The 25244-nt window shown below is 38.5% G+C and overlaps 1 long non-coding RNA gene across 1 annotated transcript in view; it reads right to left on the bottom strand.

Moving 5' to 3' along the window:
- LOC309670040 overlaps positions 1 to 25244 on the bottom strand; it is a 53720-nt gene that overhangs the window by 17446 nt on the left and 11030 nt on the right. Inside the window, exon 3 of the long non-coding RNA XR_014268959.1 lies at positions 2749 to 2873. This is a non-coding gene — a long non-coding RNA (uncharacterized lncRNA). The remainder of the gene's footprint in view (positions 1 to 2748; positions 2874 to 25244) is intronic.

Below are 25244 nucleotides of genomic sequence, written 5' to 3'. Positions count from 1 at the left end.
GCTTTTATAGACCCCCAGGATTCATGCAAAATTATGGCAAAATCCAAGCATAAATCACAGGTTTTGTGATAAGGCTGCCTGGTACTTAACATGTAGATTTTTGTTAACAATTAATGCTGGATTTATCACCATCTTGGTCAATATAGAGCGTTACAGTTTTACTCTCTGCCTTTCGGAAACTATTTAAAAATCAATGATGTGAAGGCATGGGAGTAAAAGTGTAACAATACAACAGACTTATTGGGTCACCAGATCCATCCACGTGACAGACCAGGACAGTTCTGTGTGACAGATCCACCCAGCTGAGTTTTAGCAGTCTTAGGCAATTGGACAACTAGCACTTTCCCTTACATTATAATTTTTTCAGACCATATGTTGTGTGCTGCGTTTCATTAATTCAACCATATTTTTTTCCTCTTCTTTTTAAATAAAGATTGCAGCACTCACATGTCAAGCTGAAGAAGACATTATTCTAGCAGTAACATCTAACATCTGTTTTTGGCAGGCACTATGGGCAGTTGGCAGCAGCTCTGCAGTTCCCTCCTTATGTAAATGATCATGTGCTGGTGCCTGCCTAAGCTAACATAGCTGGAAGACAAAGGAAGAAAAAGTCCTTTTCCTTTTACTTGATGTGTACTGTTAGCTAGAACATAAGGAGTTTTGCATGTTGAGCAGACAGCCTCATTTTCACTGTATGTGGGCCAGATCTGGCTTCAGGGGAACCAAAGAGAGCCCTGTGCAAGCAGGAATAGTCACTAAAATATTTATCAAAGAGAAATGATTTTTAGGGTCTTATTTATGCACAGATTTATTTACTGGAAAGAAGGAATGCTAGGGAATGCTGCCTGAGACAGAGGCAGGGAAGAAATTACGATGTACATCCTCCAGTCTACACAGCAGATGCATCAATCCTTTCCAAGGCTGGAATGCATTTCTAAAAGGTAGGTTCATTGGATGCGCAATGATTGTTCAGACCTTTTTTAATATGGTGGTAAAATATAGCAAATAGAGAGCCCCACTTACTGCAAAAATCTGGGCTTTGCTGGGCATCGCATAGGAAGTACATTATTTACAATTCTCCCTCTCATTTTGTGTGTTAACCACTTGATATATGGACTAGAACCAGGAGAACTGGAGAAATTCTGCCCCGTGTTGTACAAGAAGACAAACCAGAGGGTCCCTTCAACTTATCTCTATAGATCTCTGACATGCAGCCTGCGAGATCTCAGCACTTTCAGCTCCTGCAGGGATACCATTTCTGAAGATACTGCTTCTATGAGGTGTTTTGGGGATTCTAATAATGCCTCTGCTCCCAACTGTTGGGCCAGTACTGTCCAGCCTTAATTCAACAGAAATTTTATCACTGGCTGCAGTGAGAGCACGAGTAGACCTAAGGGACTACCAGGACAACTGCACAATCCAGTTGCAAATGAGTTCTTCAGTTCCAAGGAGCTGGTGTTGGACTGAGCACAGTTTCGTGTTAACTAGCCCAAGGTGTTCTGAGACGATGTTTCCATGGTGCTGCCTTCCCCTCTGTCCTGCTGCATCCCACTACCTTGCATTTCTGTACCTGCGCTGGCACTTCTTCAGGGGCATTTTAAGCTCAACTGGCCAAACATCGATTCTACAGGAAACATGGGCTTGATAAGCCTGAGCAGAGCTCTGTGCTAATGTAGTAATACTGCTGGTCCTTAACGTCATTTCAGCAGCTCACATCTCTTGCCTCAGATCTGCATTGTGCCATTCTGATAGACCTTACATATATTGAGGAACGGTTGAGAAGGCTGCCGGACCACCACTTTGCAGCTTCAGATTCTGGCTAAATACCTCAAATCAAGACTGTGCTGTGAGTTACAGATGTTTTCCCCAGCTCTCAGCATGCAGCCTCGCCACCATCAAAGGACCTCAAAGCTGTCACAACCCTGGCTCTGGGAAGCTATGTGTAACTGCTGCCAGGCAGTCCAGCCAATCTCATTTTAAGTAAAACCAAGCAATCCTCATGTTTGATATCTGAGTGACATAAACGTCAGTATGAGAGGCCAGTTGTGATGCTATGTTGTAGTAAAAGCCCCAAAAGAAAAACCATGGAGCTTAAAATAGTGGGTGAAGAGCTGTTTAGATTTCAGTTTTCCTATGATGCTGCTCTTTGTAAAAAGAAAATAAAACACTTTACAATCTGGGAGACTTCATACTTCACCGTGTTCATACCACAAAATTCAATCCAATGGTTAAAAAGAGAAATTTGACATAGCTTTGGAGTTGAGGTATGGGTTCTCTTTTGTCCCAGTTCTCATCTTCTAATACTTTCAACCCCAAGTATTCTACACAGCAGGAAACAGAGTTTCTTTGGCCAAATGGTCAAACCTAAGAGGTGCAGCAGCTGAGTATGCTCTGTTCCCTCAAACCTTACCAGTACAGTAAGAATGCCCACCCACTCGTAGGACTGGGCTTTAACCTGTTTGCAGCAATTAGTTCACCTCTTCAGTAAAATGCTGCTAATTTCTCTGTTTTCTTTGGGGACGTTAGAAAGCTGTTGCTGTGTGTACATTGGAGAAGCCTGGACATTTCACTGGGAAATGTTTCCGCATGTTTACACCAATCTTTCTATCTTAATGCCATCTTAAACTATGCTGAACAATGGTGGGGACATGCTGTGCATACTGCTGGGAGAAAAGAGAAAAGAATGAGCAGAAGGACAGTAGGAAGCTGAATGGTGTGTGAAAACGAGAATATGACTAAGTGACTTACCATTCAAATTGCCTTTCACCAAATGTGTGTAATCAATTCCAGCGCAGTAGGGATGGTTAACATTACAAAGGCTCTAATCATGGATTTGTCCAATATCATCTTTCCCAAGAAGTAGCTTCAGATGCCTGAAAAAGCATATGCACGAATATAGTAACAAAGACTAGAGGTTGGACCACTTTGCTTTTATAAAATGATTTGTATTCCAGATTTTAGGTGTCCCTGCCGTAGTGATTTTATTCTCAGGGAGCAAGTAGCTTCTCAGTATTTGCAAAACTATGCCTACATATTTGACCGAAGCCAGTGCTTTGCAACAACTGAGATAACAGTACCAAAAGAATTTTATATTTTGTTGCTTTGGGGTTTTATATAGAACATAAAACAATAACACTTACAAGTATGCCTCTCAAGGAAATAAAACTGTATTTGGAAAAGTCACCAGGAAAACTATCTATTGCTTTCCAAATTAATTCATGTCCTCTGAAAGCACAGAAGATAATCAATTCATATTTTCTAGTAAAGAGGAAAATCTCTGTATTCCAGGTTGCACTAAAAATTACAAGCCAAACATTTGTGGCCTTTGTATTCAGTTTAACAGATCTAGTCTAAAATACATTAAATCAGCAGCTTTTATTAATTTATAATTTCATAACTATATATTCTCCCTTTTATGGAACTTTGTGCTCTCTCAGAAATTCTACATTAGTTGTTTCAGCAACTAGCTGAAACCAGCTCTAGTTCACATCCAGAAATCACAAACCAGATCTGAATCTCTAAAACCGGAAGCTTTCTGTGTAATTTCTAATTAAATGTATTTGCATTTCTATCTTGAACTGGAATACTGGAGAAAAAAAAGCCTTGGGGACATCTGATCTGTCCCAGCTTGTTCCAAGCAAGGAGAAGATCTATATGAACCTTCAGCTTGCATATAAGGTAATCTATAGAAATGAAAGATGTTTAGAAAATATGCTAGTGTTCTGAAAAACTGAAAAATAGAGGCTCTGAGCACTGAACAACTACAGTTATTTGGTAACAATCTAGAACAATTCCTCTGAAATTGATGTAGTTTCTCCCTATTTATCACACTACAAAATAAATAACACCAGAACTTGGCCTAATTTCTGAAGTTACTTCCAGTACTCATTGCAGAGGGAAAAATCTGTCATTACAGCTCTCTTGAATGAGTTCAATATAATTACATCACAACCTTAATAGCATGAGTCTCAATAATTTTCAAGATTAGTGAAAAACACGGACACAAAAAAAGAAACCTGGGCTTCCTTACATAACTCTCCTATTGCCATTTTTTCTATTGTCATAAGTAGCTGCTTTTCATTGGTGCACTACAAAAGAAACCTCTTTAGACAGCTTTCTGCTGACTACCTCTTTTATCTGTAAATGCTTTCAGTGACTTGTTCACATATCTTTTTTTCTCTCCAAGCAAAATAATCTTCTATAGCCTCAGTGAACCTGACAGTGAAAAGCACTAAAGTTGGACTACACAGGGTCGTATCACAGCTTACTGAGAAACACGGGGCCACCGAAAGGAGATAACTGTAGACAGCACAAGGGTCCAGGATGGCTCCTGCTTCAGTCCTGCCTCAAGGTAGCATCTCATGAGTACCCACTTTCCATTTCAGTAATCCATCTTTGTATAATATACTTATTGTTTATGGCCATCAAGTAAGGCAGGCAGCCCTCATCCCATTACTATTTTAGCTCCAGGGTAAGGCTTATTTTTCTTATCTACAAAGAGGATATTAAGGAGTGGAATACATACACATAGTCCTCCATAGGTTTATTCTGTTCAGCGTACTACCCTGTCAATCATGCCATTTTTGTTTTGTTATCACTTTTCCTAGTTTAGTGCCATAACCTCAGGCTCTGATCTCATCAGATCTCACAAGCTAAATAGGGTCAGGCCAGGTCAGTATTCAGATGGGAAACTTCCATGAAAACTTAAATGTTTGGAGGAAGGAGTACTTTTCCCCCCATGCTGTATTTTTCAGTCTCAGTCAGTACCCAGCAGTACTGAATCAGCACCAGTAAACAAAGTTAGAAAGTTACAATAAAAGATTTCAAGACAATTTCAACATTGACAGACTTCATGTCTGGAGTGAAACCCAGCTTGAGTACACTCAGTCTAAACCAACAACTATTATTTCGGTGAGACAGTTAATTTTTCACTTACCCTACAAGTCTGTGGTTGCCTTCATTTCCTGTCCGTAGCTCTTTCTGCCAATACTGTATTTTTCCCTTCATTGGTAACGCTCACTGAGAGCTCCTAGCTCTGACCCAGTATCCTCCCTCCTTCTTCTCTAGGTCTACCACAACTCCTAATGCCACAGGGTCAGGTTTGTCTTCCAATTACCCTAGCAACGACTGCCTCCCTCTCAGGACATTGGCATTTCACTACATTTACTATACTTGCTCTTGTTCTAGTAGCATATTTTGGTTCTCATTTTGTGTCATTAACTGGTGTTCTGTTACTCTGAGCTGCTAAAAGCTTTCTGTCCCATTTCTGAGTTGGCTAGATTTATGCGGCAAATAAAATAATTTCCACAGAAGTAATTGTTAAACTAAATTGAGACTCTTCTGAATGGAAGTAAATTACCTTAGTTATTAGTTTAATTGTAGATCTTTTTATTGTTAGTAGCTTTTTAACCAGCTTCATGTTTTATTAGGTTAGGGCACCATCCCGTGACGATATCTGGTCAGTTAAACCACCACAAGATAAGAAGGCATGAAATGACGTCGTCTGCCCTCAGTTTTCATGTCAGTCATTGTCTTTCGTTGCCATTCTGAATACTAAGCTCTACATTTCATGATCCTGGCTATGACCTTTCCACCTCATCAGCACTAATGTTTGTCTTATTATCATGCAAAATTTTTTTTTTCCCCCAAATGAGAACTGTAAGTCAGGAACAATAAGTCAAGCTCCTCATGACTTGCTGAGGAAACTTGCACAACTCAGTGCATTTCCCTTAATGTAGTGGGTAAGTCAGTTGGACCTTTAGTGATTTCTTTAAAAGTTAAACCCATTGTTGATAATTTGGAAAGCATTTACCACCTTTATTCACTAAGGGTAGCACTGTCTTCTACATGGGAGTCATGGGAATATTCAGTAAAATATACTTAACCAAGCAATAATAATAGAACCTGTGCTTCTGATACCATGACCCGATGCTAGTTATATACATTATTCTCAGTTTGTATTTTCAAAGGCTAAATAGAAGCATGAGAACTTTATTTTTATTGTTGAAATGCTGCTTTTACTATAGTTATAAGACAGGAAGCAACATGATCTCATGATCAGAACAGGAAACTGAGAATTGGGATACTGGGGTAATTTTACCTTGAATTTGCCACAGTTCCCACTGTTATCTTGGACAAATCACTGTTTCAGACTGTGACTTCCAGCTTCCAGAACCTCAGTGACTCACAGGTAGGTAGTCATAGAGTTGGGGAAACAAATGGGCTCATAGGCCGTGCTCTTCTTCAGCCTCAGCCAACACCCTCACAGCCTCCGCCAACATCCTCACAGCCTCCTTCTTTCAATTACATTTAGACCACCACAAGAGAAGAAGTTACATAGTGACATCATCTGCCCTCAATTTTTGTGTCACTCGATACCCCATCTATAAAATGAGGCTAGATATACTGAACAAATACATGTTGGAAAATCCTTTGAATACCTTAAATCAACAATTCTGTGTAGCGTAGTTTGCAAGTACATAACACATCCCTTATAGATAGATGTAACCTGTTCATATGCTTATTAGTATCTTACTCTTTGGAAAGTATCACCAATTAAAAAGAAGAGAATGGGGCCAAATATAGAGGAAAGTGCTTCTTATACAGGTCTGCATTTGGATCAGAGAGGTTATACGATTTGCCAAGGTTTGCAAATAATTTTTAGAAAAGAAGCAGGACTGCATTAATTTCTTTTGAAGTTCATTCTTTGCTTGATTGAGAATCTTTCTCTTGAGTACGCAGTAAAACCATGATATTGAAATGTTACATAAATTTAGAAATTTCTGGACATATAAACAATGAATTGTGAGTCCATAATTTGAAAAAAAAAAGGACAAAGTACAAAAAGCTTTCTAAAATATTTGCATAGACATTATGCAACATATGCCTTAAAGAAGCCGCATGTGATTAGTTTTCTTAATTCAAGTTTTCTCAGTATATAAATCCTGCTAGAGAGCTTATTGCTTGTTTACATCAAACCTTTGATCCAGTAATGGAACTTTTACACAATGCCACAAACAGAAATAATACTGAAAGGCGTGAAAAGAATGGGTCCATTGGGATTTATAGTTATTCTAAACAGTTTTATACATCAGCATCAGTCTAAAGTTACCAGGTTTTATCCATTAATAACCACTGACTGTTAAAATGTGTCACAGATTCTGATAGCTTCCACACTGCAAACACGCTGCCTTCTTTTGTCAAGAACCACTTTTAGATAAGGGCATGTGGCAGATTACTGTTTCTACTGTTCCTTCCTCGCCATTATGAATCTCAGCGTGTAGTCCTCATGCCTTACAGAATTTCACAAGATCCTCTATGTGATGCAAAATTTTCACTTTACATGGACTAAACTACCCCATGACAATTCCCAAGGGACAGACCCTCATCAACTGACAACACTTAAATGTGAGATACAGAATGGAGAAAACTAATACAGCTCCCATCTTATTTTCACAGCTGGACTCTTATGAATTTTTGACCCCAGCGTGTTAGACATTAACAGGACTGATTTTTGATTCAGTGTTTAAGCTTCGCTTTGACTTTTTATTCCCTTTGCCAGATGATTACTATCTCTGATCACACTATGAAAGTTTACCAGGCACAAATCCCTATAATGTGTAACCTTTATACTGCCTTGATTTACGTTAATCTTATCTACCAACAAATGGACTCATCCGTTCCATTCTGACAAAGTTGATTTATGACCACATGTTGACTTTTGTACTTTCCAATGCTGCATTTCCTTTATTCTGTTTCTGACTTTGTGTCAGCTAGACAGGGCTGCCTTTCCTGCAGTTTTTTATCCATCTGGGAAACATTTCAGTGCTTCTAAAAATTAGGATGCCGAACTACTAAAACCAATAGATTTGCTATTAGTGTGGAGAGTATAATAAGGCTCTTTTTCACTTCCTAAGATTTCAGTGGTTTGATTTCCTTCTCACTTGGGTTGATGTAAATCGTTAATAATGCAAGTTAAATTGTTTAAATTACAGTGGTGGAAAGGCAGAAATTTACAAAGATTTGACGCCTAATTATTTTAAAACATTTAGCGTCAACGTTGGTACTGAGTGATACCAGAGTACAAAAAATAGCTTTGCACTCTGGTTCAACGCCTGCATTTGCCAGGACAGGAATCCCAGCTTCCGATAGAAAGCCATGCTTTGTGACCTGATTCCCCTCCTTCAGCAAGAAGGAACATCTGAGCCAAGCCTCTCACCGGGGAGATCATACCATGATAATAATCCCAGTTAAGTAGGAAAGGTTTATAACAGAACAGCGGAGGTCTGTACTTGGATATCATCCGTGCAGCATCAGGTCTCCTACAATGGAAAAGGATGAGGCACAAATACCACAGAGATATATGCATTTTAACTTAAAAGTGAGGTAAAGAACAGCTAAAAATACTTTAGTGAGACAAGGACTTCGTGAAAGCTTCTATTCCTGGTAGCAAAGCGAGATGCATTTTTCTACAGCTGAGTGATGGAGAGAAGTACAGAGAAACCCAGCTGTTTGTGCACTCTGTGGATGGCATCAAAAGCAATATTTTAATTTCTAAGAACTTCTAAGTAATACACAAGGAAAACATAGCATGTGTTTTTCAGGCATAACCAAAACAGGCTTTGAACAAGATTTTGTAATACTGTGGTCTGGAAAGCATCTCAAGAGTTCAGCAAGGCCAATGCAATTAAAGCCGAGGTTGAGCTCCAAGACCTCGCCTGATATATGAACATTCAGTCCACAGAAGCAGGTTAGAGCTAGTGGAAGTAACCTCCCTAAAACTCATTTTGCGTGGACATTGGATCTTTAGCTCCACCCATTTTGCTCCTTAATCCCAATCCTATTATGTCCCACTAGTTCCTGACATAGGGAGAGACTAAGTGTATCACTTTGCCTTAGGGATATTGAAATTATGGATTTTTGGTTCAATGATCAAATCGAGAATTGTCATAAAATAAAGGAAAATTTTGATTTGGATCAAACTGACATGAAGCAATTTATTTTTAGCTTATGTAACCATTTTTAATCTGCCAGTATAATAATAATAGATGATGGAGATGGAATGGAGGAGGAGGAAAATAGCTGTTGAAAATAGTTTTGCATCCTCTTTCTCCTTTTTTTTTTTTTTTAATAAATACTCTTTGCTTGAAAATTTTTACTATTCTTAGTACTCTGCTATTTTCATTCCTGTTTCTTCTTTAATTTTACTATTTCGGTGATGTTTTCTTTCCATATTAAGGGATTTTTTGACAATTTTCAAAATCTGTAGAAAGCAGCAGTTTGGGCAGGATCAAAGAAGGGAGGTTTCAAAATTACTGTACTAGGGTGGCCCAGCCGTGCTCTGCAACATCACCTACCTTTCCTATCTTAAAACTGCAGAAAAGAAAGATTAAAACGCGAGGACACTTAGGCAAGGCAGGGACATGCAGAGGTGGCTGTGATCCTGAGGCCAAGCGTGCCATCTAGTGTTGGATATTGTTTGTCGAGGGAGAAGCATTAATTAATCTCTGCAATGTTTACAATATTCGTAATATATCCTTCATTACTTACTGGACAGGCTACTGATACCACGCTTGGTTATTAAATGTAAGGCTCAATAATAATAATTTTTTTTTCATCTCCACAATGTTTGGGCAGTACGTGTGAACAATTTATGAACATCTTTTGTTTGAAAGCTGCTGCTCGACATCCAATAATGAGCACATCCAAAGAGTAATGAGTCTTCTGCAGACACAGAGCTGCCCAAGACTGCAATAAAATACCTTGAATATACCGTGGACATTGCAATGATCACTTATTTCGGTAAACTGCTGGAACTGATAGCCCAGCTTGCTGTGCAACAGATTGTGCCAACATACTTTTCCTGAAACTCCAGTAAGGAGGACAATATAACCCAATTATCACCCTCATACAAGAGCAAAATGGGTAATGAAAGTTGAAGACATGCAGACTGACATTTTTTTGTTCTTTTGGTTCTTGTCAGCTACTCCATATTCAGTGATGAGGTATCAGCAGCAACACAGATATCGACGGCCAAACCCACAGCACCACTTTCATTCTGGCAGTTCTCTTAGCACAAATACTCTGTTGTCACTGAGGAGCACATACTTCTAACATACGTTACCACGAAGTTCTCCTAAGCAATTGCTAGAACCTCTCATGGCTCAGTAAGGGCAAATAAGAACACTTGAAATTTGTTGTATTCCCACAAATATCAAAATGTACATTCTTTGGGGTAAGGTGTCATTGTTTCTTCAGTTGTTCCATTTTAGACCCCTCAAATAAAGATGCCAAAAAAACATTGTGGGTGAGCAGGGTTGGAGGCAAGAAGTTGTATGGCAGTGAGAGAGATATAAAAAAAGACTGCCTGCGAAAATCTAGGGAAACAGGTATTTCAAGTATCTCTCATATCCTTGATGTATTGCTAAAATTAAGGCTGATGTGAACGCAGGCACTACACTGGTGGGCAGAGTAAGGGGAGAAAAAGGAAGGTAATTCAGAGATATTGAATCGCATTTCCCCTGTTTGTTTAGTGTAATAAAACAGCAGTGTTATTAACTGCAAAGTGCCTTCACGTTAGGTCTTCTCCTGTGTAACTTAGACTGTTGCCAGAAAAAAGTCACTCAGATTGCCCTCCTGTGGTGCCGTGCTCCCACCACTCTCCTCATGTCAGGTCCAGTGATCCTGCAGCATCAGATTTTGCCAGGTCAGTGAGTTGATCCAACTGAAAATGAATTGGGGGAAAAAAAGTTTTCTATCAGATAGCCACCAAAAACGACACCCTGCAGCACATACTGGGGCAGGAACGGCAGCCTGATCATTTGTGTCCTATCACTGACAAGTGATAGGACAAGAGGAAATGGGTTCAGTTATGTCAGGGCAGGTTTAGATTGGATATTAGGAAGCATTTTTTCACGGAAAGGGTTATTAAACATTGGAATAGGCTTCCCAGAGAGGTGGTGGATTCACCATCCCTGGAGGTGTTTAAGAAAAGGGTAGATGAGGGGCTTAGGGACATGGTTTAGAAGTGGTAGGTTAATGGTTGGACTTGATGATCTTAAAGGTCCCTTCAAACCTCTTTAATTCTATGATTCTATGATTCAAGGAAAACCCCCCATTTTAACAGCTGGTTCAGCTGGTTTAAGGACCAGTGAAACCACACCTGAGACCGCAGTACTACACACCGAAGTATTCACCGACAGGCATGAGCTATAGCCCCTCAAGAAGGGTAACATACCAAGGCAGGGGAGTAGAGTTTATTTTGATATATCAATACTAAAGCTAGAATTATTTATAGTACAGAGAAAGCAATATTTTTAAATGTTTTAAGCTGCATCCTTTGAAGATAAAAGCATGCTTCTTTACATTAAGATCAAATCAAAAGACAAAATGTGTGTTTCTTCTCAATGCACACATTTTTTAATTTCATTATGTGCCTAAACGTCTCCTTGGTTGTAAAAATGCACAGAATACTGAAAACATGGACAAGCTCTTCAGTGAGGGACATCAGATTTGTTATCTTCAGTTCGATGTTGTTCATAAAGAAACTCTCAAGACTCTAGCTGAAGGCAAGCGGAAACATCGGGAGACACTGAATTTGCAGTGATCTCCTCTGATTTAAAGAAAACATGCCTCCGTACAGCTAGGTGAGCACCCACACAAACAACAGTCTTGTTCTCCTTCAGGAATAGGCTGGGAGCGCAAATCACTCCCTGAGTAGGTTGTAAGTTTCTGCATATCCTTTTCCCAGCAGTGATCCGGTTCGGAGTTACGTCTTGTAGTAAGCCTGCATGCCAAGGTCAAGTGGCCAATGCACAGCAATTTGTAATGTTCCTCCCAGCAACTATTTTTGAAGCACATTACAGCAGGACAACTCTGAGAGCAGCACATCTCCTGTAGGAAGCACCATTTCAGACTTTGATGTGCAGCAAAGGCGTAGGAGAAACATCATATCCTTTCTCAGTTTCATCACCGATGATCACAGTAGTAATTCAAAGACCGAACCAAGGACTCATTTGCACTGAATATTAATGTAGGTGTAATAGATAAAAAAAACCTGGCAGGAGTAGTTTTCAGAACAATGCATCTGCCAGCCACAGTCTTTGAAACAAATCCAAGTCTAATGGAGCAGCTTCTTTCCCTTTCTTGAAAAAGGGACTCAATATGATCAGCTACATCTTCTCAAAAGAAAACATTTGGACTCTTTTCTTTTACAGACTTTGATCCACCGTCAGAATGGCAGCGATCTCAGCGGAGGTAAGCTCTTCAATAAGGCTCGGGCATTTAACTGTCTTTGAAGCTAGGTGTTGGCTTTTGTGAAGGGACTTACTTGACAGTCTGAAGACGAAAGCCTCTTTTCATGCCGAAAATAGAATAAGCGCGCCATTTTGGAAAACTGCTCGCGTGGCCCGGCCCGCTTGCCTTGACGTTTTGGTGCAGGAGTCACCCTGGGTTTCACAAAGAAGCTATTTCCCGTGTCGTGCGGCTCCTCCTCTCTGCTAAAAAGGCTGGTGCAGGAGCTGAAATTATAGCAGGGGGCATTGCTTCAGATCGAACTGTCTGCTGGACAGGAAACAGGCTAGCCAACCATTTGTTAAATATCTACAGTCACTATCGGCTTGTAGCCAGATCCTGCGCAGATGTAAATCCACTGAAGTAAATCGAGTCCTGCAAGCAGAACACTTGACCTGAGGACTGATTTCGTCAATGACTTCAAAGTAGTTTGGTATCAGTCTCCTGAGTCATTCAATCCACCTGCAAGAATCTGCTTTTAACCCAAAGAAGCAATGGAACTAAACCTGCTTAGAATTCCAATTTTCATGTGAACGTACATGTTCAAAACCTACAATTTCGATGGTAAAATAGTGAGAATTAAACGGCCGTTTTTATGCGTGGATCCTTTAAGACAATCCTTCTAGCAAAACAAGACACCTTTTCCTGTCAATATCCCGAAATCCCTTTTCTCTCTCATTACATTTTGGTGAAAGAACACTTCATGTCCTCTCCATTACTTTCATGCTTAATGGCATTGCAATGAAAGAAATGACACCTTACAGAATTAGGACCCAGACTAGCATCCCTTGGAGGCTGAGTTTCAGATCATTATTTCTGCTGACACTGTGCAGCTGTTGCAGAGGGTTTTTTTCCTAGGAGCAACTTCGGGTGTTTTTTCATCTTTTTTTTTTTTTTTTTTTTTTTTTTTCGCCACAGAAGTCTTTAGCGGGAAGAGGAAGGCACGGCTTGTTGGATCAGTGATGTAACACCAGCTGACAAGTGGGTTTCAGGGAACTCTCTGGGGCCATGGCCTCTTTAGTGGTTTTACCACTCTAAACTCAATTACAGTGGAGTTTCACGCTCCACAGCAAACTCCAGTCCTTTTTTGATAAAAACTCTACAAAGTAAATAAGTCATGATGATGATATGGGTCTACCATTTAATATTCATTGAAGTACATATGTTTGAAAATTGGAAGCAGAGTTTAATCCATTTTCATATTTATATCAACATGAAGCTTTAAAAAGGATATCTTTCCTTTTCTCGGAGAATCTTGACAATTTCTGGTCTGACAAGATATATAAAGATGTACAAAACTCACTTTGAATATAAGGAGAAGACCCAAGGAGATTTAAAATGCAAATCTTAAAGCACATATCCTCAATCTACTCACTTTCAAGAGGGCGCACGTCTCCCTTCTGTGTGATTTTCAGTTTGATTGAAATGACATAAAATACACTGTGTGCAATCACAATCTACTTATACCTTATTGCACAGTGCACTGGTGGTATCACAGGTAATATATTTTATAAATGGACTTTTACATTGATGATCAATTTCTTCTCTCATTTAGATATATTAGCTTGAAGTAACTATTCTGTCTTTGATATATTTACAGTTACAGCAATCATCAGAATTTGGTTGTGTATATCCATGACAGTTAAATCAAAACATACAAAATGAGTAGTCTATATGAGAACTACATATAAAACTGACAAAATAAACAATAGATTCATCTCAAATAACTCAAATCCTACTTTGCAAGAAACCACCTTATATAGCATTAAGTTTAATCATTATTTTATAACATCAGGCAGGTTTTCCTGCCCATGTTTATGCACCTCCAAGAGAAATTCCAAAGGAAAGATGCAGCGAAGTTTTCTTTGTCTTAGCATTTTATTTCAGACCACCAAAAGATAAATGAAGCTGGTGAAAAAAGAGTTAACATAATGATGTCGTCTTTTATTTGACTGAATGTTTAAGCATGGTGCTACGGCTGATGGCACCTTGTTTAATAATGCAGTACATCGCTTCCTAAGGGGACAGGGCTTGATCTGAAAACTGAATATGGTGCACTCTAAATTCTCTTCCCTGAGGAAGGCTGACTAACTGATAAGTGCCATGAGCTAGCGCAGGGACTGATTCTGTCAAATCAGGCTCAAATGGAAGGCACAATGTAGACTCTTCTCAAGTCTTAGTGAAGTAATTTGAGCAGACATTTGTGACATTAGACAGTGCATCAACTATGGAATGCTGTAAAAGTTCACTGTCTTACTACAAGGTGGTCTTTAGATGACAGGATAAAGAAATCAGTGCAAATTTGTTAATGTAACAACTTGGAAAAGCATGCTGAAAATGTCACTCTATTGGGATATGTGATAAAATGTATAGGGAAGTGACTGCCAGTTGGGTTTCCTTGTGAATCCTTCATTAGAACTCATGTAAAACGCATAAAAATAGGGAAAGGCAATAAATATAAAATTTGTATTAGTTGCTATCAGCTAAACTTCTGTTTCTCCCGAGCTAAAAAATTCCAATGGACAGCTGAGGCAAGCAGGCAAGAAAATCCATTGTTCAGCTGTTTATTTCTCACTTTGGGATTATATAGTGATTCTTTTAGTCAAGTCATTCAATCCAAACTTCCAGTACTGAAGTCCTTGAACATCTTGTCTAAATGGGGACTGAAGAGTAACAGTCTTTAAAGTCAGGAAGAAAACTGTACTGGTTGAGAAGGAGATAAAGCCTGTTAATCAGACATAAATAATATGACAGCATGCAGGGATTAACTTTCAGCAAATCAGCAAGAAAGACTGGAAACAAATGGAAATTCCTCAATTAATAGAATGGAAAGTGGCCAAAAAAAGAGAATTTTTTCACTGGTCATTCATGTTTGCCTAACCTTGTTTTTCTCTTCAAGTAAACAATGGTTTCTGGTTATAAGAAATGAGGAAAATCTCTGCCAGGTTTCCAGTGAAAAATTTGACAAATTGCTACCTGAGAAAATTGAAGATGAAATTAGTAAAGAACAACATGGTACATAAGGAACTGATCAAAGAGGATATAATAGCAAACAATGTTGAAGATTAAGCATTTCAAGTTGGAGAAAGGTTATTAGTGGGTGTCTTCCACAATAATCTTAAAACCAAACTTTGTCAGTTCTGTGACCTTAACAGAGAAATGACAGTGTTCTGACGAGATGGGCTGACAATGCTCAACTAAAAGGTACAGCTGTACAAAAAGAGTCAGCACGTGTCAGAGAAAGACCTGATGACTGAATAATAAAACTGCGAAAAAATGATATATCCCAAACCACAAGATTGTGCGTTTGGAGACTAATAACAAAATCTTTGCTGTAAACTGGGAATCCATCAGCTGGATAAGGAGAAAGATTCTGGTGTAATGAGTGATCAAAGGAGGAGTTGCAGACGACAATCTGATGCCAGCATCAGAAAGGCAAATAATACCAAGTTGGTATCATATGAGGATTTTTCTGTTGAAGAACTACTAATATCAACGCACAACACAGCTGGTGAGACCCTGTCTGGAAGTTTTAGGTGATAACTTACTATGAAGTTTTCACCTGGTTCAGGAAAGAACTCCTCAAACTGGAACAGTCTTGCAAGAAGAGGCTACCCGATGAGATGAGAGTGACCTGATGAGGCTGATTACAGATATTTTCTTTTAAGAAAGATACCAATTGGGTGCAGAAGGAAAAGAATTTCCATGTAACCCCCACGACAGGCAAATGAATGATCTGAGGGGCTGCTGGAGAAAGGTCCCGTGGCAGTCCAGTTCTGGAACACAGCTTCTCATCTAAGCAGTGGAAGCAAAAGGGCTGCTCCCCAGCATGACGAATTTTGACAAGGTCAGGAAAAGAGTTACGTGATGTGGCATGTGAGGTTGTGTTTGATATGAAGACATAGCAGGTCCCTTGCTAACATTATCTTGGGCTATATGGAGCTCTACAACACCATTTTTATCAGTAGGAAGCTCAAAGGTACAATTTAGGCGAGTATCTGAGAAGTGTCCTCAGCCCAAAGTACTACACAAGTAAATATATTAATGATCTTGTATTAATGGACCATGGGGAGAATTTTCAAAGGCATTCAGCACCTGTAGAACATTACAACCAGTGATATTAATGGCATGAAATAAAATTTCAAAGAGGGATCCTCAGCCACCTTGTTCTGCAGAGACGGAGTGAAGATCCAAGCATACTTCCAGTGCAGGTGACACCGACAACTTCTGTAACAAACTTACATTCAAGCTTGAACCTTGGAATTCTATATCTTTGCTGTGCAAAAATGTCTGGTTTTCACCACTCTGGTGATCCGGACCACTTTTAATCCAAGGAAGAGTCAGTAAATCATACAGCCTTTTAGGAACAAAACAGATCTATACTAAATATAGCCTTTCCATTTATAGTACCTTATATTACCTTATATAGTACCTTTTATAGTACCTTTATATGACCTTACTGCAGAGCCATGTGTGTACAGATATACTGAGAGGTGGGGAGAGAGGCTGAGGGGGGGATGATCTGCTAGTTGAGTCTACTTATTAAAGGTCTAACTCAAAGCACCTACGAGTAGTGATGCTCATAAACATTAAACTGGAATGCAATAGTTTAATTAATATAGATAGTCACATGAGATAGGGAAATCTTTGTTTCTGCATTGTATTGCAGAATAGTTACTAATATATATTTCATTAATTAATGGAATACGTATACATTCATTACACTAATTTTATTTTGGGTAAACAATTCAACTATACAGCACTCAAGATTTCCACAGATTCACCGGGTAGTATGATTAAATAGCCTGGGTAATCTTTTGAAGGGAGTTGCCCTACAAAAACTTTAAGTCGTTATTTTCAGAATAAGCACTTATATGAAAATTGATCAAGTTTTCATTGCCCTCAAAGCCTTCCCATCACGGAGTCTTAAGAGACAAATACTGAAATCCAATAGCCTTTAAAAAAACACTGAAACTCTTCTATAAGCATTCCTGCGAACACCCGAAAACAAATTTGAATAAATAATTTTATTATAGGGCTCAGGTTTTACTTTAATGCCTTCCTCTTCTTAGACCATCAGCACAATGGAATGGAGTCCTGTCCAGCCAGAACGGAGCATACTCAGCAATAGCTTACTTCGGAAGCTAAGGGGAAAAGCCGACAAGCAGCTTTCTAGTTAAGTAGGAAAAGATGAGAGAATTCCAGTACTCTCCAATTAGAGGAACAATAAGGGGGAAAGAAGACATTCTGATTTTTCAGGGATGCCAGTGAAGCAATATGAAACAGGTTTTTCCCCACATCTTGAGGTTCTAGTGCAGCATTCATTGGAACTGGTTTCACTGATCCATGGGTAGCATCTGGTCTTAATACGAAAAGAATAAAATAGTCCTCAGAGGCATAATATGTAAGTAAGATTTCCTACCCCTGAAAAGCTGACAGACCAACTAATTACATTGACACAAAGCTGTTTTTAAGACCACTGATAGACACGAGATTCAAATAAATCAGAATTGATTGTAAATAGATCCCTGCTTTCTGTTGTCTTTAATTAATTTTCTTCATTCTGTTAATTCCTTGAGACACAGCATACCACTGCTAATGCTCAACTCAAAAGTAAATGTTCAGTTTGAGCTAGAAAATTCTGACTTACATCTGCAGCAAGGTGCTCTAGAGTGTTGCAAAATGAACTGTAAGTTACCCTATTATCTAATGCCAGGATTTCCAAGGTAATTATATTTGGAAGCACCTACATGGCAACGGATATTAGCTACGGTCCCATTTTGGAATTCAATGCGTGATCATTTTACTGCCAACTAATTCATTTAACTTAGAAATAAATTGTTAAATAGCTGAAATAAGGAGCATATAAATCATGAAACAACACTAATTACTAGACCATAAAATAAGTGTGCACTGCATAATGATATATTGGTAAAGAATAATTTCTCATGTTTAAAGTAATTTATGAATAAATTATACATGAAATTTTCCTTTATTGTTTTGCTGCAGAGGAGGATGTCTCATGGAGCACAGGCAGAATTCTAAACTTGCAAGTCTATAAATGTTAAGTGATGCTATATATGGGAAGCTTGAATTGAATTTTTCTACAATAAAGACATAAGGCAGTGTACCTTTTACAGACAAGGTGTGAATTTTACACTGATATGTAACCATACCTTCACTAATGGCTGCCTTCGGCCCTGACCTATTTTAATAGTCATTCTTACATCTTCTATAGCTCAGATCTTATGTCTTCTACATCTCAGATCTTTTGGTACAAAGAATTGCAGCGGCTCTGTAGTACTGTCAATAAACTCCATCAAGACTTTCTTCCGCAGCTGGCTGAAGCAGAAGCCAAGAAACCAAGACAGCTAGTACAATCAAGTTAGAAATATACCAACCCTTTTTAAAGCCAAAGGAACTTCACCCATTATTGTAAAGATCCATCAGCTTCGATTAGCTTTCTCATACCCATGGAGCCGAGTTTAGATCAAACTCCGGATGCACCTATGGGCTACAGTTATAAGAGAGTCTAGTGTGTGGTTCTTCTTGCTTATTATTCATCAAGCCTGCAAAATCTTTCAACATCTCATGTAATATCTCTCCTTTGGCTTTTTACTTATGAAAAGACTTTGCCTCTTGCACTAGCAAAACTGAATATCTGCAGCAATAGAGAGAACTTTTCTGTACCTTTCTGTTTGTAATATTGTGTTGGAGGTATAAGGATACTGACATTTTAAAATATTTCTCTGCTTATTTAAGATAAATGTTTCTAAATGCATGTCTAGAAAATTTTGAATGGATTTATCATCAAAACATAAAATGTTCATCATTTATTTTAGAAAGTAATCTAAAAGTTATGTTCACATACAATTGTATGTTATTAGAAATTATAAAGCTCATAATATCTAATGTACTACATTATGCAAAAAGTCTGATGATGATCACAATGGCCCTTTCCAGCTATTCTGAAGTGATTTTCTTTGAACTCCCAAACATCCTCCTAGACTACCACTCATCTCCCAAGGAAAGAGTGCAAAAGTGATGACAGCATCATAAAAGTTTTTCCTTATACTTTCACCAGTTTGATAACGTAGTGTCATTTTCTTTCACTGAAAGAAAATGGGAGCATCCCAAAGTAATGCCACTGGTTACCCCTGAGGCATTTTGCTTTAATATCTCTATGCCTCAGTTTTCCTATTTCAAAAAATGTTCATAATATTCATTCACACCAGCAGGGTGTTGTAAAGCTAAATTTATTATTGTTTGTAAAATGCTTTTAGAGCATCCAACTGGAAAAATGATAGATATGCAAAACAGAACCTCTTGTAGCTATTATTCTCAGACAATTTCTGTTGAATTTATATAAAAGGAATGCTGATTATTCTCAATTATTCTCGAACAATTTGTGTTGAATTTATATAAAATGCAATACTATTTTTTTAACAATATAAAGAAAACTTGGCCATTAATCATTAAAATAGTATGATGCCTTCATATTTTTTTTGCAAATAAACAATAATCAATTAAATTGAAAATACATCAGATACACTCAGCCTCTGTTAAGATGTAGATGCATCGAACATCTACGTCGTACTGATATTTGTTGCATGAACACAGGCCCACGGCCATCCTTGCCTCTTCTTGTCAGTAAAACATGCACAAAGCTTTCAAAGTGTGTGGTTGCTTTTGATGTGCAACTTTCAGCTAAGGAAAAATACAAGACAGTGCCCACTAATTTTTATTTCTGGTATTTGTCTGTGAATCCTGTCAAATTCACACTTTAAAAGGAGCACCTTAACATATTTTTCAGAGCACGAGGAGACCCTCGCTCGCTCATTCCAGTCATGTTCAAATCAAATAAAAAGAGGCAAGCTGTGCTCTGGTCAGTGGGATTGGAAGTCAAACCAAGTCTGTGCTTAGCACTGCAATCCATTCACTTTGTAACTTTGGTCACAAAACTCTGAATTGACCATAAATTTATTCCTATAGTTCCCCTAAGACAGCTCTATCTCCTCCCATACAAGAGTCCACCCCTCTCCTCAGACATTGACACTTACGGTACTGTGCACCGTCCACCCTTACCACTCCCAGTTCTGCACAGGCCCAGAATGGCTGCAGTTCGATCAAAATTGAAATTTATATCAAAGTTTTTAGTTCCTTGTAGGCCAATGTGTGAACAGGTCAGACCAACGTATAAATATAAACCAGTACCAACTTTCAGAGTAACACCTGAGTTTCTGTAAGGTCTTACCTGAATCAGAGCTACTTGCTACTATAACACACATGAACAAAAGGAAACGGCCAAAATGAATATATGCACTCCCAATATTATGAATAAAATTTAGTGATCCAAAGTAAAATGTGTTACTCAAGACCAGAATAAGGAGTCATGACATTTTCAAGAAATCTGAGTTTAGGAACATCTGAATAGCCTTGTATTTACACATAAACGTAATATTTAATGTAAAAATAAATGGGTGAACGGGACTGATATTTTTTAACCAGTACACGATGATCTCACTACCTGCAGGTCTGAAGATCTGTATTGGCTCCGTCCAAACCACAACCTTTCTGGGAATCTTCATACAATTCATGAGTAAGAGACTCGGTTCTATAAAGCCCCAGATCAGCCGGGCAGTAGTAATTACAATGTGATCCAGGATTATCCCTTCTGTTCAGGCCACCACCAGGCTGGGTCCAAGATGGCAGACACGTGCACGTGGGCACATGTATGCAGATGACTTTTCCCGCTCTTTTCTGAATGACCCATGTCTGATGCTGGCGGCAGGAGCCGGCAGGAACCTGCGCCAGAAAAACCCTCTCTGTTTGGGGCTGGAGAGCATAATTCCCTGCAGAGTTCTTAATTTAAAGACGTGTAGGGGGAAACCAATAATGAGTTAGAAGAAAACTGAGAGAGAAACCGTATTTCTTAGTCCGCAATCCTTTTATATATTTACACAGTGGGGATAGGCAGTGACGGCTATGAAACCTTGTGATATAACCCCTGGCACTATTGACTTGGCACCATACTGCTTAGTTTTCCCCAAGACCAAAGGAAATGCCTAAAAATAGCAATGCTTGCCAAAATGTTTATGTTTTTAGCTTCGCTCGGTTGTCTTCACATTCAGACCTCTTTTCTTCTGCTGCCCTATCCCTCCGATTAGATTACATTCCTTTTAGTTGTGGGAGCTGGGATTATGCCTGAGCTGGCAACTGGAGGGAATACAGTAAAGCAGCCTAAAAGGGAAAGGGGAATATTTCTGATATTCCTCCCAGTGAAAGCAAGCAGCAATTGACCAAACGCGCTGTACATCCACACTCGGCGCTTACACCCGGGGTGAAAGGGTCAGCCCTTGATCTCTCTGTGTTGCCTTATTGCATTTCCCGCAAGGCATTACCTTTGTTGACAGATTCTGTCCTGTCATCTGGTCCCTCAGGCCACGCTCTCGACTGCTTCAATTGATCCCTTCGTTTGCTTTTATTTCTGGATGCCATGTTATCACTGTTGCCGGGATTTCGTACAGGCAACTGAGTATTACAGTAAGTCTAAATCATAGCTCCTCCATTTTAAAAAATAAATACAAATAATTAAAGGTTGTCAAAATTCTCTAGTTTTTCTTTTGTTTGTGTTTAATGCTTCTAAACATTACATCCCTCATTCTCTTCATTGCCCTCCCTCCCCCCAATCAAGTAGCTCTGAATGAGTTTCAACCTCACTGCCAACTACTGCAAAAAGAATAAATCAGGTAGCAACTGGTTTCAGCCAAAGTCTACAGTGATTCTTACTGGCATTGCAAAGCTTACTTGAATTCACAGGGGGCTTAAAAAGCACTGAGATGGCAGAGATTGTTGTGGCAGAAGCAACTGGAAAATGTCCTGAGATTGAAACACAGACATATTAACATCACCCTTGTGGACGCTAATGACTTGCACTTTAAAATGCCAGAGGCTCATACTGCCAGCTAAAACAAAGAAAAAACACATTTTTAGTCTCCGAAGACTTTAGATCTTTCCAAACTCTGAGGGCAAATTCAGCCATAATGTATTTTTGCAGTAGAGCAGGGCAGCTCATGCATGCCACTGGGGGAATCATTGCCTGGTGTTGCTGTAGGCAGTGTAGTCGGTATAGCTAAATAAAACAGCAGCTGAAAACCTTTGAGAGGTTAAACTAGTAATGAAGCATTCTATAATGCAATGCAATCAAACCTAAACAGTTTGAAGGCATATCTTGCCGACACTCGCAACCCTTGTCTTTCTCACTTAAATGTATTTAAGGAAAGGACCACCAAACACCAGGATTTCTACACGAGCTTTACAATTTAAATTGACACATAATTAGAAAAATATTTTAATCTTTTGATGAAGTAACAATGTCCTACTTAGATGTTTCTAGATGAGGAATTCTTTTAAGAGCTTACTAGTAATGGCAGATTGGAAACTTTCTGAAACTGTAAATGCTTAAAGAGCTCCACTCGAAGAAACAGAAAGGTAACAGGAAAGGTTGAAAAACAGATGCTGTCAATAAAGAGAAGGCTAGGAAAAGCCTTAGAAGCAAATATTTGGAATAAAAGTAAAAAAAAAAACTTGTTTGAGTGGGAGAATATGTGTAGCATAGGAAAAATACAGAGGCCAAATTCACCCTCAGTATAAATCTAATCATAAACCAAGCCCAAGAAACTTAAAGTGGACTGGGAAAAAGTATATTTCTTTCTTTTTTGATGCTTTTTAATACGTAAAAGAAAAAAATCCAAGTTTTATTTGCTTACATTAGAAATGCAAGCCACATGTAGTTTTCTCCTCACAGATTCCATGGATGACTAAACAACGAGGAGGATAAGATTTGCGTGCTATATGGATTGCATTAAACCTGGGTAACTGAGAAAGTAATTTATACCTTGCCTAACTGAAAATACATCTTCTTCTTAAGGACAAAAAATTCAACTAACTAATGTTACAGTGTTTTCTTAGGAACATACTGCTGCCTCCAAAATTTAAACAAAACATCTCCTTTTATAATTTTTATGATAAAGCAAAAGAACTAAAGTAAAAGGACTTTCTTTTATTTTCAAATTACATTTGAAGTAATTCTTATAATAGAATGAGTCTGGAAAAAATAATGTTTTGTCAAAGTCAAGTGAGGAAGTATTGTAAAAGAGATGAAAATGCAAAAAGATATAGAAGAAAAACTTTGTATGGTTGTCCATGTATCAAATATTCATAATGGAATTTGGTGTTGGTAACATATTTGCTCAATGAACTTCTGGGTCTGTGCCCCACATACATCTTAGTAAAGATATGCCTTAGGTACATTTAAGCCAGTGGCTGGAGCTGTCGAGTGAATAGTCAAAAAGATGAAAGTAAAACGTAAAATTGTGAAATTTATAGGCAGATATTAAAACAAAAACAAAACCCAGGCAAAACCAATTAAATTCCTCCCAAAAATGAGGAAATAAAGTGTAGTTCAGGGATCAAAAAAGTAACACATACAGATGACTAAAACCCAGAAGAAAACAGTTAAATTCTGAGGGCTAATATTGGGGAAAAAAAGAGTAAAGAAATGAACTTGCCAAGATCCTCAATACAAGGGACCAGCTCATTACTCTTTTGACTTATCTTGCCAATAGGCAAACCCCTTCCTATTGGAATCCTAATGCATTCCAACTAATTCACCACATATCTTCTAAATTCAGGTTTAGATTTAAAAGTGTTAGAAGTGGTCTTCTAGGTAAAAAGTTAAGATTCCATTTGTTCTTGTAAAAATCTTTTCCAGATGCTTGAGCTTTAATTTTGTCATGTACAGATAACCTTTACTAAAGACTCTGGGAAGATGGAGACTCTAGACCAAATAGAGAGAGTTAACTGTAAATGAACCTGCAGGGAAGTGGGCATACTTAACATGGCTGTAATTCTAGATGGACTTTAAACTAGGAATAAATAAGTTATCCAAGATTTAAAGACAACCTGGCTATAAAAATGTACAGTAGCACTGAATTGGAGTAAGTGAAGTAATTTAAACATACAAATGTTATTGAGCTGATCCTTGCACACCTTAAAATGCTATTGATGAAGTCCTTACATCAAAGTTCTACAAGAACCAGAAACACAACTTCAGGCCATAACTGTACAGATTTCTCTATATGTTTACCTTTTTTTCAGAATGGAGAATGTGAATATAAAGTACTGTATGCATCACTGACTAAATCTTTGTGGAGTCCTTCTTATTCTGTACAAAGTATGTTTTCACTTGCAGATGAAACTTCATGTACTTCAATGAATTCTTTTTCCACAATAAAAGTTTAAACGTGTTAATAAAACATATCAAGCTTATCTCCAGAATTGCATACAATACTGAAAGAGGCAAAGTAAGAACTATTATAAAGATCATGCTGCGTAGTCAGGGAATATGCAACACAGAAACCCAGGGGACCGATAGCTAACAGCGAAATCCTTCTCTTCAGTTCCCCTCCCGCTCCCTAGCCAGGAGTCAGGAAAACACTCTACTTGGCCTGACTTCAGTTAGAGCATTATAAAGGATTGGAACCTGTCAGCAGTACTAGCAATGATTTTAGTATTGCCCTACTAAAATTTGCAAATAAATAAGGACTGGTATCGCACTAGATCCCATTTTAAATACTGAATTTAGTATCTAAATTCAGTTTCATGAGCACTTCAAGACAGGATAAAATAGCATGACTGCTAAAACAAGACCACCATCAGTCTCTTTGCTTCCCATTTCTGCGCAGGTCCACTCTGTGTCATCACCTTGTGTTGGCACAAACATTCGTGTGGCTGTGCAGTGTAAAGGACTGGGGAGATAATCTGGCTTAACACTAACCCAGGCTGATGTACCCATCTGGTTCATCACGCACCTATGTAAACACTTCTGTCGGCACAAAAGGATGATGTGGGTCAGGACTCAGAAGCAAAAGACAGGTTGAGGGAAATACTTT

Source organism: Vanellus vanellus (assembly GCF_965231255.1).
Source record: "Vanellus vanellus genome assembly, chromosome: 3".
Taxonomy (NCBI): domain Eukaryota; kingdom Metazoa; phylum Chordata; class Aves; order Charadriiformes; family Charadriidae; genus Vanellus; species Vanellus vanellus.
The sequence above is the reverse complement of the archived record's forward strand: the minus strand, read 5'-3'. Positions and strand labels throughout refer to the sequence as shown.